The 11,597-nt window shown below is 49.0% G+C and overlaps 1 protein-coding gene across 1 annotated transcript in view; it reads right to left on the reverse strand.

Moving 5' to 3' along the window:
• The window catches only part of LOC124034922 (SET-binding protein-like), a 128,748-nt gene extending 117,901 nt beyond the window's left edge, over window positions 1–10,847 (reverse strand). Inside the window, exon 1 of the mRNA XM_046348318.1 lies at window positions 10,166–10,847. The gene's annotated coding sequence lies outside the window, so the exon portion shown is untranslated. The remainder of the gene's footprint in view (window positions 1–10,165) is intronic.
• Window positions 10,848–11,597: the final 750 nt, after the last annotated feature.

Consider the following 11,597-nt stretch of genomic DNA (forward strand, 5'->3'; position numbering starts at 1 on the left):
GACGGGCTGCGGCGTTCTGGATGAGTTGAAGGGGTTTAATGGCACAGGCAGGGAGCCCAGCCAACAGCGAGTTGCAGTAATCCAGACGGGAGATGACAAGTGCCTGGATTAGGACCTGCGCCGCTTCCTGTGTGAGGCAGGGTCGTACTCTGCGGATGTTGTAGAGCATGAACCTACAGGAACGGGCCACCGCCTTGATGTTAGTTGAGAACGACAGGGTGTTGTCCAGGATCACGCCAAGGTTCTTAGCGCTCTGGGAGGAGGACACAATGGAGTTGTCAACCGTGATGGACCATGTGCTGGCAGACCAATCACGGGCCGGTAGGCTACCAGGAGGCTTCGGTTGACTCTCTGGCAGGATGAAAATGACTACATCAACCATGATCCTTTGCTAGGTACAGCCACTTTCACCATGATCCTTACAAAATTTTGTTGGTGCAATTCAACCACATTGAGCAATATGGTGCGCTTCAAATTCAAATAGTTACAGCTTCATGCGCCATCGGGAGGTTTCCATAGGAATACATGGATGACGTCAGCGCTATCACTATGTACTGGTCTATGCTTTAATGTCTATGCTTCTGTTACTGGAAATGAGGCTGTGTTTATGTTAGGATGACCCTTACTGAGCCTCTCTCGCTCTGAGCCTCAGACTCGCACACAGACACACACACCTCTCTGTATGCCGTGTAGACAGCAGGGTGATTGTGAGAGGCCAGACTGGCTGCATAAATAGCTTTATTATGTTCCTAACGCTGCCAGCTCTACCCAGTTTCCCTCTAACCAGCATAAGGCTTTTCCTTCAGTGTGTGTGTGTGTGTGTGTGTGGGTGTGTGTGGGTGTGTGTTGTCACTATAACTGAAATACGTTCTGCGCTGGACTATACAGTTTCAGAAAATGGACCGTCTTTGGCAGTAATAGGACAGAATTTAGACTATTAAAATCTTTCATTTTCACCAACTACTACTCCCAACACGTATTGAAGAGCACTTTGATGAAAGCGATGATCCTCTTCCTTGTGCATATGGGTATAAGATAGAGGGAGAAAGAGAGAGAGAGGCCCGGCCAAAACACAACCTTTTAAGGCTGCAAACCCAGCAGCCTTAGGCAGACTCAGAAATAGCTCCCACAAGCACGTACGTACGTACGCACACACACACACACACGCGCGCACACACACAATGAGTATGATGGCTCTTGTAGAAGATTTGGTGTCTTTTGGTGTAGAAGTGTTGCAGAGACTCCTACACCTGATGCCAGCTACTCTCTCTCTCTCCCTCCTCCCGACTGTCTCTTTAACAGATATAGGTGGATGAGGATAAAAGGATGGAACTGCTCGTAGAGACTGATCTGTAGAGACTGATCTGTAGAGACTGATCTGTAGAGACTGATCTGTATAAAAGTGGCTCCCTAACAGTTGGCTGCTGCTATGAGACTGTATCCTGGCTAAAAACATTGATTGTTAACAAGTTGAACCATGTTTTAAGAGGATGTGATCTGTCCCCCATAACACACACAAAGAGAGACTGAGCTGGTTAAAACATTCTTAGATATCATGTGAGAGTAAGATAACAACACTGGTCTCAGTGGCTGTGGTTTTGCATAATGCCCCTGGTAAAGTCACACACCCAGCATTAATCTAATAGACTAAAGCAGTTCCTGATGTTTTACCAGTCTGAGTTCCTGCTGAGACCCCCCAACCCTGTGTGTGTGTGTGTGTGTGTGTGTGTGTGTGTGTGTGTGTGTGTGTGTGTGTGTGTGTGTGTGTGTGTGTGTGTGTGTGTGTGTGTGTGTGTGTGTGTGTGTGTGTGTGTGTGTGTGTGTGTGTTTTTGCATGCATGCGACATGGCTTACTCTGCTATCCCTGATCACAGAACCAAAGGACAGACAGGTCCTCAACATTCGCATTGCCATTGAGGCTCTGCATTAGTCTGCTGTATGATCATGGCTGGTAGGACAGTAGATGAATGTTAAACCACTTCAAATGCAGCAGGAGACACAAAATGGCTGTAAGTGAAAAGACCTAACCCTCTCCCAACCCTCTACCTCACCTCCCTCATCTCTACCTCACCCCACTCTCCTTTTCTCTCTCTTCTGTCTGCCTCCTCCCTCTCTGCCAGAAGGTGTTCCTGTACTGATACGCAGTTCAGTCCGCCAACAGTTAGATTTGTCCCTGGATCTCTTTCCTCTATTCCCCCTCTCTCCCTTACCCCTCTGACCAGCTCTTTCTCTTCCCCCCCTCTCTACCCCCTCCCCCATCTTACTGCCTCCCTCCCTCTCTATCCTCTCTCTACCCCCTCCCCCCCCTCCCCATCTTACTGCCTCCCTCCCTCCCCATCCTCTCTCCCCCCCCCCCAGCTTGCTGCCTCCCCCCTATCCTCCCCATCCCCCATCTTGCTCTCTCTATCCTCTCTCCCCCCCAGCTTGCTGCCTCCCTCCCCCCTCTCTATCCTCTCTCTACCCCCTCCCCCATCTTGCTGCCTCCCCCCCTCCTCTATCCTCTCTCTACCCCCCCCCCCATCTTGCTGCCTCCCTCCCTCTCTCTCTATCCTCTCTCTACCCCCCTTCCCCCATCTTGCTGCCTCCCTCCCTCCCTCCCTCTCGATCCTCTCTCTACCCCCTCCCCCATCTTGCTGCCTCCCCCCATCTTGCTGCCTCCCATCTTGCTGCCTCCCTCTCTCTATCCTCTCTCTACCCCCTTCCCCCATCTTGCTGCCTCCCTCCCTCCCTCCCTCTCTATCCTCTCTCTACCCCCCTCCCCCATCTTGCTGCCTCCCCTCTCTCTCTCCTCTCTCTACCCCCCTCCCCCATCTTGCTGCCTCCCTCCCTCTATCTATCCTCTCTACCCCCCTCCCCCATCTTGCTGCCTCCTCCCTCCCTCTCTATCCTCTCTCTATCCTCTACCCCCCCCCCCCTCCCCCATCTTGCTGCCTCCCCTCCCTCCTCCCTCTCTCGATCTCTATCCCCCCTCCCCCATCTTGCTGCCTCCCTCCCTCTCTATCTATCCTCTCTCTTGCTGCCCCCTCCCCCATCTTGCTGGCTCCCTCCCCCCCATCTTCTATCCTCTCTCTACCCCCCTCCCCCATCTTGCTGCCTCCCTCCCTCTCTCTCTATCCTCTCTCTACCCCCCTCCCCCATCTTGCTGCCTCCCTCCCTCTCTCTATCCTCTCTCTACCCCCCTCCCCCATCTTGCTGCCTCCCTCCCTCCCTCCCCCTCTCTATCTATCCTCTCTATACCCCCCCTCCCCCATCTTGCTGCCTCCCTCCCTATCCCTCTCGATCCCCCATCTTGCTGCCTCCCTCCCTCTCTCTATCCTCTCCCCCCTCCCCCATCTTGCTGCATCCCTCCCTCTCTCTCTATCCCCCTCTCCCATCTTGCTGCCTCCCTCCCTCCCTCCCTCTACCCCCCATCTTGCTGCCTCCTCTCTCTATCCTCCCCCCCCCCCATCTTGCTGCCTCCCTCCCTCTCTCTATCCTCTATCTACCCCCCCCCCTCCCCCATCTTGCTGCCTCCCTCCCTCCCTCTCTATCCTCTCTCTACCCCCCTCCCCATCTTGCTGCCCCCTCCCTCTCTCTATCCTCTCTCTACCCCCTCCCCCATCTTGCTGCCTCCCTCCCTCTCTATCCTCTCTCTACCCCCCTCCCCCCTCCCCCATCTTGCTGCCCCCTCCCTCTCTATCCTCTCTCTACCCCCTCCCCCATCTTGCTGCCTCCCTCCCTCTCTATCCTCTCTCTACCCCCTCCCCCATCTTGCTGCCTCCCTCCCTCTCTATCCTCTCTCTACCCCCCCCCCATCTTGCTGCCCCCTCTCTCTATCCCCCTACCCCCCTCCACCATCTTGCTGCCTCCCTCCCTCTCTCTCTATCCTCTCTCTACCCCCCTCCCCCATCTTGCTGCCTCCCTCCCTCCTATCTATCCTCTCTCTACCCCCCTCCCCCATCTTGCTCTCTCTACCCCCTCCCCCATCTTGCTGCCTCCCTCCCCCTCTCTCTATCCTCTCTCTACCCCCCTCCCCCATCTTGCTGCCTCCCTCCCTCCCTATCTATCCTCTCTCTACCCCCATCTTGCCCTCCCTCCCTATCTATCATCTTCTCTCTACCCCCTCCCCCATCTTGCTGCCTCCCTCCCTCTCTCTATCCTCTCTCTACCCCCCTCCCCCATCTTGCTGCCTCCCTCCCTCTCTCTCTCTCTCCCCCCCCCATCTTGCTCTCTCTATCCCCCCTTCCCCATCTTGCTGCCTCCCTCCCTCTCTCTATCCTCTCTCTACTCCCCCTCCCCCATCTTGCTCCCTCTCTCCTCTCTCTACCCCCCTCCCCCATCTTGCTGCCTCCCTCCCTCCTCTCTATCATCTCTCTACCCCCCTCCCCCATCTTGCTGCCTCCCTCCCTATCCCTCTCTATCCCCCATCTTGCTGCCTCTCCCTATCCCCCTCCCCCATCTTGCTGCCTCCCTCCCTATCCTCTCTCTACCCCCCTCCCCCATCTTGCTGCCTCCCTCCCTCCCTCCTATCTCTCTACCCCCTCCCCCATCTTGCTGCCTCCCTCCCTATCCTCTCTCTACCCCCTCCCCCATCTTGCTGCCTCCCTCTCTCTACCCCCCCTCCCCCATCTTGCTGCCTCCCTCCCTCCCTCTATCTACCCCCTCCCCTCTCTGCTACCCCCCTCCCCCATCTTGCTGCCTCCCTCCCTCCCTATCCTCTCTCGACCCCCCTCCCCCATCTTGCTGCCTCCCTCCCTCCCTCTCTCTCTACCCCCCTCCCCCCATCCCCCTCCCCCATCTTGCTGCCTCCCTCCCTCTCTCTCTACCCCCCTCCCCCATCTTGCTGTCTCCCTCCCTCTCTATCTCTCTACCCCCTCCCCCATCTTGCTGCCTCCCTCCCTCTCTATCCTCTCTCTACCCCCCTCCCCCATCTTCTATCCCCCTCCCCCATCTTGCTGCCTCCTTCCATCCCTCTCTCTACCCCCTCCCCCCATCTTGCTGCCTATCCCCTCTCTATACCCCCCCCTCCCCAATCTTGCTGCCTCCCTCCCTCTCTATTCCCTCCCCCCATCTTGCTGCCTCCCTCCCTCTCTCTATTCCCTCTCCCCCATCTTGCTGCCTCCCTCCCCTCTCTCTACCCCCCCTCCCCCATCTTGCTGCCTCCCTCCTCCCTCTCCCCCATCTATTCCCTCCCTCTCCCCATCTTCTTCCTCCCTCCCTCTCTCTCTACCCCCTCCCCCATCTTGCTTCCTCCCTCCCTCTCTCTCTACCCCCCTCCCCCATCTTGCTGCCTCCCTCCCTCTCTATCCTCTCTCTCCCTCTCCCCCCTCCCCCATCTTGCTGCTTCTCTCTCTCTCTCTAGTCTTGGCCGGGGTCCACTGTTACCCAGAGGAGAGGGAACACAGGGGACATCTGGCCACACTCCTCTGTTTCACATCACTTCAGATGGAGAAGAAACAAGCAGAGAAAGCCAGTGTAGCCGATTAGGTCTCACTTTACAATAAGTGTCCTTAATACCTATGCACTGGCAGGTACAATCGATGGGTCTGCTTTTGGCTCAGGTCTCAAACCAGAATTACTATCACAGCTGTACCAACCTTAACAATTTTCACATTTGAGAGAGAGTACCCATGAACTCTTAAAGGGTGCCCTGTCACAGGTCTAGGTTCCACTATGATTCCAACACTGGCCCTAACAGTTAGCCTGCCTACATCATGGGCTTTGAATTTGCTCCAGGAATACAAACTGATTCCAAATGGTGAGAGCCTCTGTTAGTACGCTACTGTAGTCCGCCATCCAGTATGGTCCCAGTTGCCATGACAACAAGAAGCCCCACACCACACATCAGATACAGTGCTTTCAAAAAGTATTCACACCCCTCGATTTTCCACATTTAGTTGTGTTACAGCCTGAATTTTTAATTGATCAAACTTAGATTTTGTCACTGGCCTACACACAATACCCCACAATGTCAAAGAGGAATCATGCCTTTCTAAAAATGTTGCCAATTAATATAAACTGAAAAGCTGAAATGTCTTGAGTCAATGAGTATTTAACCTAGGGATACACGATAAAATTTTTGCCCGATACCGATATTTTCCTTGCCAAAAAAAAAACAATACCGATAACCATAACCAATATAAAAATGTTAGCGGCCTTAAGCATTCTAGTACAGTTAAAAAAGTTTGAAACACACACACACACACACACACACACACACACACACACACACACACACACACAGACCAAAAAGTTGTTTTGTTGGCATTTACGTAAACTACCGTTCAAAAGTTTGGGGTCACTTAGAAATGTCCTTGTTTTTGAATGAAAAGCACATTTTTTGTCCATTAAAATAACGTCAAATTGATCAGTAATACAGTGGGGCAAAAAAGTATTTAGTCAGCCATCAATTGTGCAAATTCTCCCACTTAAAAAGATGAGAGGCCTGTAATTTTCATCATAGGTACACCTCAACTATGACAGACAAAATTAGGGGGAAAAAAATCCAGAAAATCACATTGTAGGATTTTTTTATTAATTTATTTGCAAATTATGGTGGAAAATAAGTATTTGGTCACCTACAAACAAGCAAGATTTCTGGCTCTCACAGACCTGTAACTTCTTATTTAAGAGGCTCCTCTGTCCTCCACTCATTACCTGTATTAATGGCACCTGTTTGAACTTCTTTCAGTATAAAAGACACCTGTCCATAATCTCAAACAGTCACACTCCAAACTCCACTATGGCCAAGACCAAAGAGCTGTCAAAGGACACCAGAAACAAAATTGTAGACCTGCACCAGGCTGGGAAGACTGAATCTGCAATAGGTAAGCAGCTTGGTTTGAAGAAATCAACTGTGGGAGCAATTATTAGGAAATGGAAGACATACAAGACCACTGATAATCTCCCTCGATCTGGGGCTCCAAGCAAGATCTCACCCCGTGGGGTCAAAATGATCACAAGAACGGTGAGCAAAAATCCCTAGGGGGGACCTAGTGAATGACCTGCAGAGAGCTGGGACCAATGTAACAAAGCCTACCATCAGTAACACACTACGCCGCCAGGGACTCAAATCCTGCAGTGACAGACGTGTCCTCCTGCTTAAGCCAGTACATGTCCAGGCCCGTCTGAAGTTTGCTAGAGAGCATTTGGATGATCCAGAAGAAGATTGGGAGAATGTCATATGGTCAGATGAAACCAGATTTTACCATAACTTTTGGTAAAAACTCAACTCGTCGTGTTTGGAGGACAAAGAATGCTGAGCTGCATTCAAAGAACACCATACCTACTGTGAAGCATGGGGGTGGAAACATCATGCTTTTGGGCTGTTTTTCTGCAAAGGGACCAGGACGACTGATCTGTGTAAAGGAAAGAATGAATGGGGCCATGTATCGTGAGATTTTGAGTGAAAACCTCCCATCAGCAAGGGCATTGAAGATGAAACGTGGCTGGGTCTTTCACCATGACAATGATCCCAAACACACCACCCGGGCAACGAAGGAGTGGTTTTGTAAGAAGAATTTCAAGGTCCTTGAGTGGCCTAGCCAGTCTCCAGATCTCAACCCCATAGAAAATCTTTGGAGGGATTTGAAAGTCTGTGTTGCCCAGCAACAGCCCCAAAACACCACTGCTCTAGAGGAGATCTGCATGGAGGAATGGGCCAAAATACCAGCAACAGTGTGTGAAAAAGAAGGAAGCCTGAGCAGAATAAAAATATTCCAAAACATGCACCCTGTTTGCGACAACGCACAAAAGTAGGATATAAAAGAAGCTAAATGGCGCTAAGCACAAGCAAAATCCTAGAGGAAAACCTAGTTTCAGTGTGTTTTCCACCAGACACTGGGAGATTAATTCACCTTTCAGCAGGACAATAACCTAAAACACAAGGACAAATCTACGCTACAGTTTCTTACCAAGAAGACAGTGAATGTTCCTGAGTGGCCGAGTTACAGTTTTGACTTAAATCTAATTCAAAATCCATTGCAAGACCTGAAAATGATTGTCTTGCAAAGACCAACAACCAAATAATAACGGGCAAATGTTGCACAATCCAGGTGTTTAAAGCTCTTTGAGACTTACCCAGAAAGACTCACCTCTGCAATCGCTGCCAAAGGTGTTCTTACAAAGTATTGACTCAGGGTTGTGAATATTCATGTAAATTAGACATTTCTGTATTACATTTTTTATAAATAAACAAAAGAAAATTTGAAAAACATGTTTTCACTTTGTCATTATGAGGTATTGTGTGTGAGAAAAATCTACTTAATCAATTTTGAACTCAGGCTCTAACACACAAATAATGTGGAATACATCAATGGGTAGGAATACTTTCAGAAGAAACTGCATATAATTACAGCCTACACATACACTGGTTCAAATCTGCCTGGTCTAATTCCCCTAATGGGTCACACTTTAAATTAGCCTACCAACAGAGCATACAAGTTAACACTGTATTATATAAAACACACAGTGAAATAGTCCAGGGGCAAGAGGTTGATGGGTTTAGCCTGTAACTGGTTTCTTGAAGTAAGCTCAAAGCATTCCTGTCCTGACCCTGACATTAAAGTGGAGTGCTCTATTTGACAGTCCTCTTTCAGCTGCTATGGTAACAGTGTACAATACCTTTGGGTACTCTGAAAAACTCCATTTAGTAACTACCCAGCTGGTACCAAATGGTAAAAAGTGGTGCTTGTTTCAGTGAATCGCAAAGACACTGGAAAGTAATTTTCTATGAAATTACTGCTTTGCGCTTATATCTAGCCAATTAAAGAGTGGACTGTTACTCCATCCTGAGATTAGATCATGGCCATTTGTGACAGACTGGTGATGCAGTAATCTGCTTGCTTTGGCTTTCTCTCACATACCAGCAGGGTCTCACATACCCTAGGGGAGGGTGGAAGTGTCCTTATAGGCTACAACATCATGGGACCTTCTCTGAAGGTTTAGACCTCTTGGTGTAATGGGTTGTTTTATATACTCTCAGAGTATGACAGAAATATGACATATTTACAGTGATTTCATCAATCTACAGTTGCCTTTAGGATGCGTGTATAACCCTTCACACCACCACCCACACTGGGACCATGAATAGTCTTACACTACAACTCCTAGACAGGGGAACGGCACCTCAGTACCTCCAGGCTCTGATCAGGCCCTACACCCAAACAAGGGCACTGCGTTCATCCACCTCTGGCCTGCTCGCCTCCCTACCACTGAGGAAGTACAGCTCCCGCTCAGCCCAGTCAAAACTGTTCGCTGCTCTGGCCCCCCCAATGGTGGAACAAACTCCCTCACGACGCCAGGACAGCGGAGTCAATCACCACCTTCCGGAGACACCTGAAACCCCACCTCTTTAAGGAATACCTAGGATAGGATAAGTATTCCCTCTCACCCCCCCCCCTTTAAGATTTAGATGCACTATTGTAAAGTGACTGTTCCACTGGATGTCATAAGGTGAATGCACCAATTTGTAAGTCGCTCTGGATAAGAGCGTCTGTTAAATGACTTAAATGTAATGTAAATGTAACATCTCAGAGGTCTGGACTCCTTTAATGGCACAGGACACAATGCACTTGGCAAATGGTTACTGGTTCAAGACCTGGCCTAGACCAGTGGTCAGAGGGTTATATCTATGCCTTCCACCTGCTCCACAACACAGACACAGAAACACACACAAACACACACACACAGTAGTACCATAGTTACAACCAGTCACCAATCCATGCCCCTCTCCTTGGTGCTGTTGACCAACCAAGATTGTGATATGCCGCTGCTAAAACAATCCAGTCGGCAATGAAGGAAACATATTTGCTAAAAATGTGCTTGTAAGGCTATGATCCAAGTGTAAGTACTAGTAGGCTACTCTACCTAATCGTGGTAACAGCTATTGCTAGACAGAGATTCCTCCTATGTTTTTCTGGAAGTGTGTAATCCTGTATGGGATAACATCTACCTACTAGGCTACAGAGAAACATTGTAGCAGGTAGTTTAGTTACATGTTTGAAACATTATACAGTCAAAACAAGCTACACATTAAACGTTTATTTGGATGTGTCCACTTTTTTAAACTACAGTCAACCACAAATAAATATAAATAGGCCTTACATATAATCATGTTCAATTCACATTTAGACTACAAGAATTCAAGGTGGTAAGAAATTATAGTGAACTAGGCTAGCCTACTTACCCATGTCCAATGTTTTCGAACACACGAGTCTGTCGTGTAAATATGTTATCAAGATCATTTAAAATCCATGTAGTCACATGTACAGAACCTGCCGTATACACTGACAGCGTCCTGGATAGCTGTCAAATGGTGCAATAATGTTTTTATAGAAAAACCCGAGGAAAATGGCGTCAACACAACAGTGCGCTGAAAACAGCCCCCCTCCCCCCTAAAAAATAATTATAGCCGATCTAATAATCAAATGAACATGTTCACAAAAATAGAAGATTTCCGTTTTCTGTGAAATATAGCGCGTGCTGTTAATAGGCTAAACATTGCATGCGGGTAAACTACGCACATTCACAGGTCCACTGCAGAGATCCCCTCGCTGTATCAGTGGCTGGTCAGTCGGCCAGCAGCATAGTGCTGCTTCCCTCTCAAATCCGTGACTCGGGGGGAGGATCGGAGCAAACCGTTTTACTGCAGTGAAAATAAACTAGCAGATTTTGTATCCGAGTAGCCTCCAAACCCACATCCAACGGTAACGTCACTGGAGAGATCGTGGTTACATGCGTAAAAATGGTAGACGTGTTGTTGAGCGGAAGACTGGTGTTTTCGATCGTTTCCCCTCCCGGGTTGGCGGTGGGTCGGAATTAGGGGGTGTTCTATTCGCTCGCTCTAGATCGGTGTGTGTTGCGACCCGTTGCCGTGACTGATAATGATCTCAGAGAGACAGGACTATAGATGCAGCTCGCGCTCTGAAGGAGGAGAAGAGCGCAGTGTCGCCTCCACCCGGTAGCGGGTGGTAGACTAGCCTAGGCTACTACAGAAACACAGGACATATCCCTCCCAGTTCGTTTTAACCAGTTTCATAACAGGACAGGAGATCACTGGTCAGTTCCAGGGGAGTTTCCTTTATTCACAAACCAACCTTCACTATCTAAAGTATGTGATGTCCTACCATGTCAGATGTTTATACATGTTATGTCAATTGGTGTCACACACTGTATAGGCTACACAGTTATTTTAATGAGCCAGTCATATCATTATTCTGATGGCATCCTCCTCTTTCAGAATTGGGGCAACATCAAACTGGATTTATTTGATCATGCATAAACACTGCATTGTGTGTCTGTGTTATGTTTAATGCATAAACAACAGTATGTGCATCCTGTGCTTCTAGGAGGACAATATATTGACTGAGAAAACATGAATAATGACACAGACAGAAAGGAGGTTAGCCACATCCACTGCAGAATAACTGGACAATGCGTTTGCATATTGGTGTGTGTTTTTGCTGCCATGATAGCATCCCAACCAGTGCTGATATTTCCATAAACATACATTTATGCTGCATTAATTATTATTGCTGTTTCTCTTTTCTGGCAGTTTTAAGCTATAGGGACAGTTACTCACTCTTATGTTCTAACATCTTGACATAGTGAGATTCAGT

The sequence above is a fragment of the Oncorhynchus gorbuscha genome, linkage group LG05 (assembly GCF_021184085.1).
Source record: "Oncorhynchus gorbuscha isolate QuinsamMale2020 ecotype Even-year linkage group LG05, OgorEven_v1.0, whole genome shotgun sequence".
Lineage (NCBI taxonomy): Eukaryota > Metazoa > Chordata > Actinopteri > Salmoniformes > Salmonidae > Oncorhynchus > Oncorhynchus gorbuscha.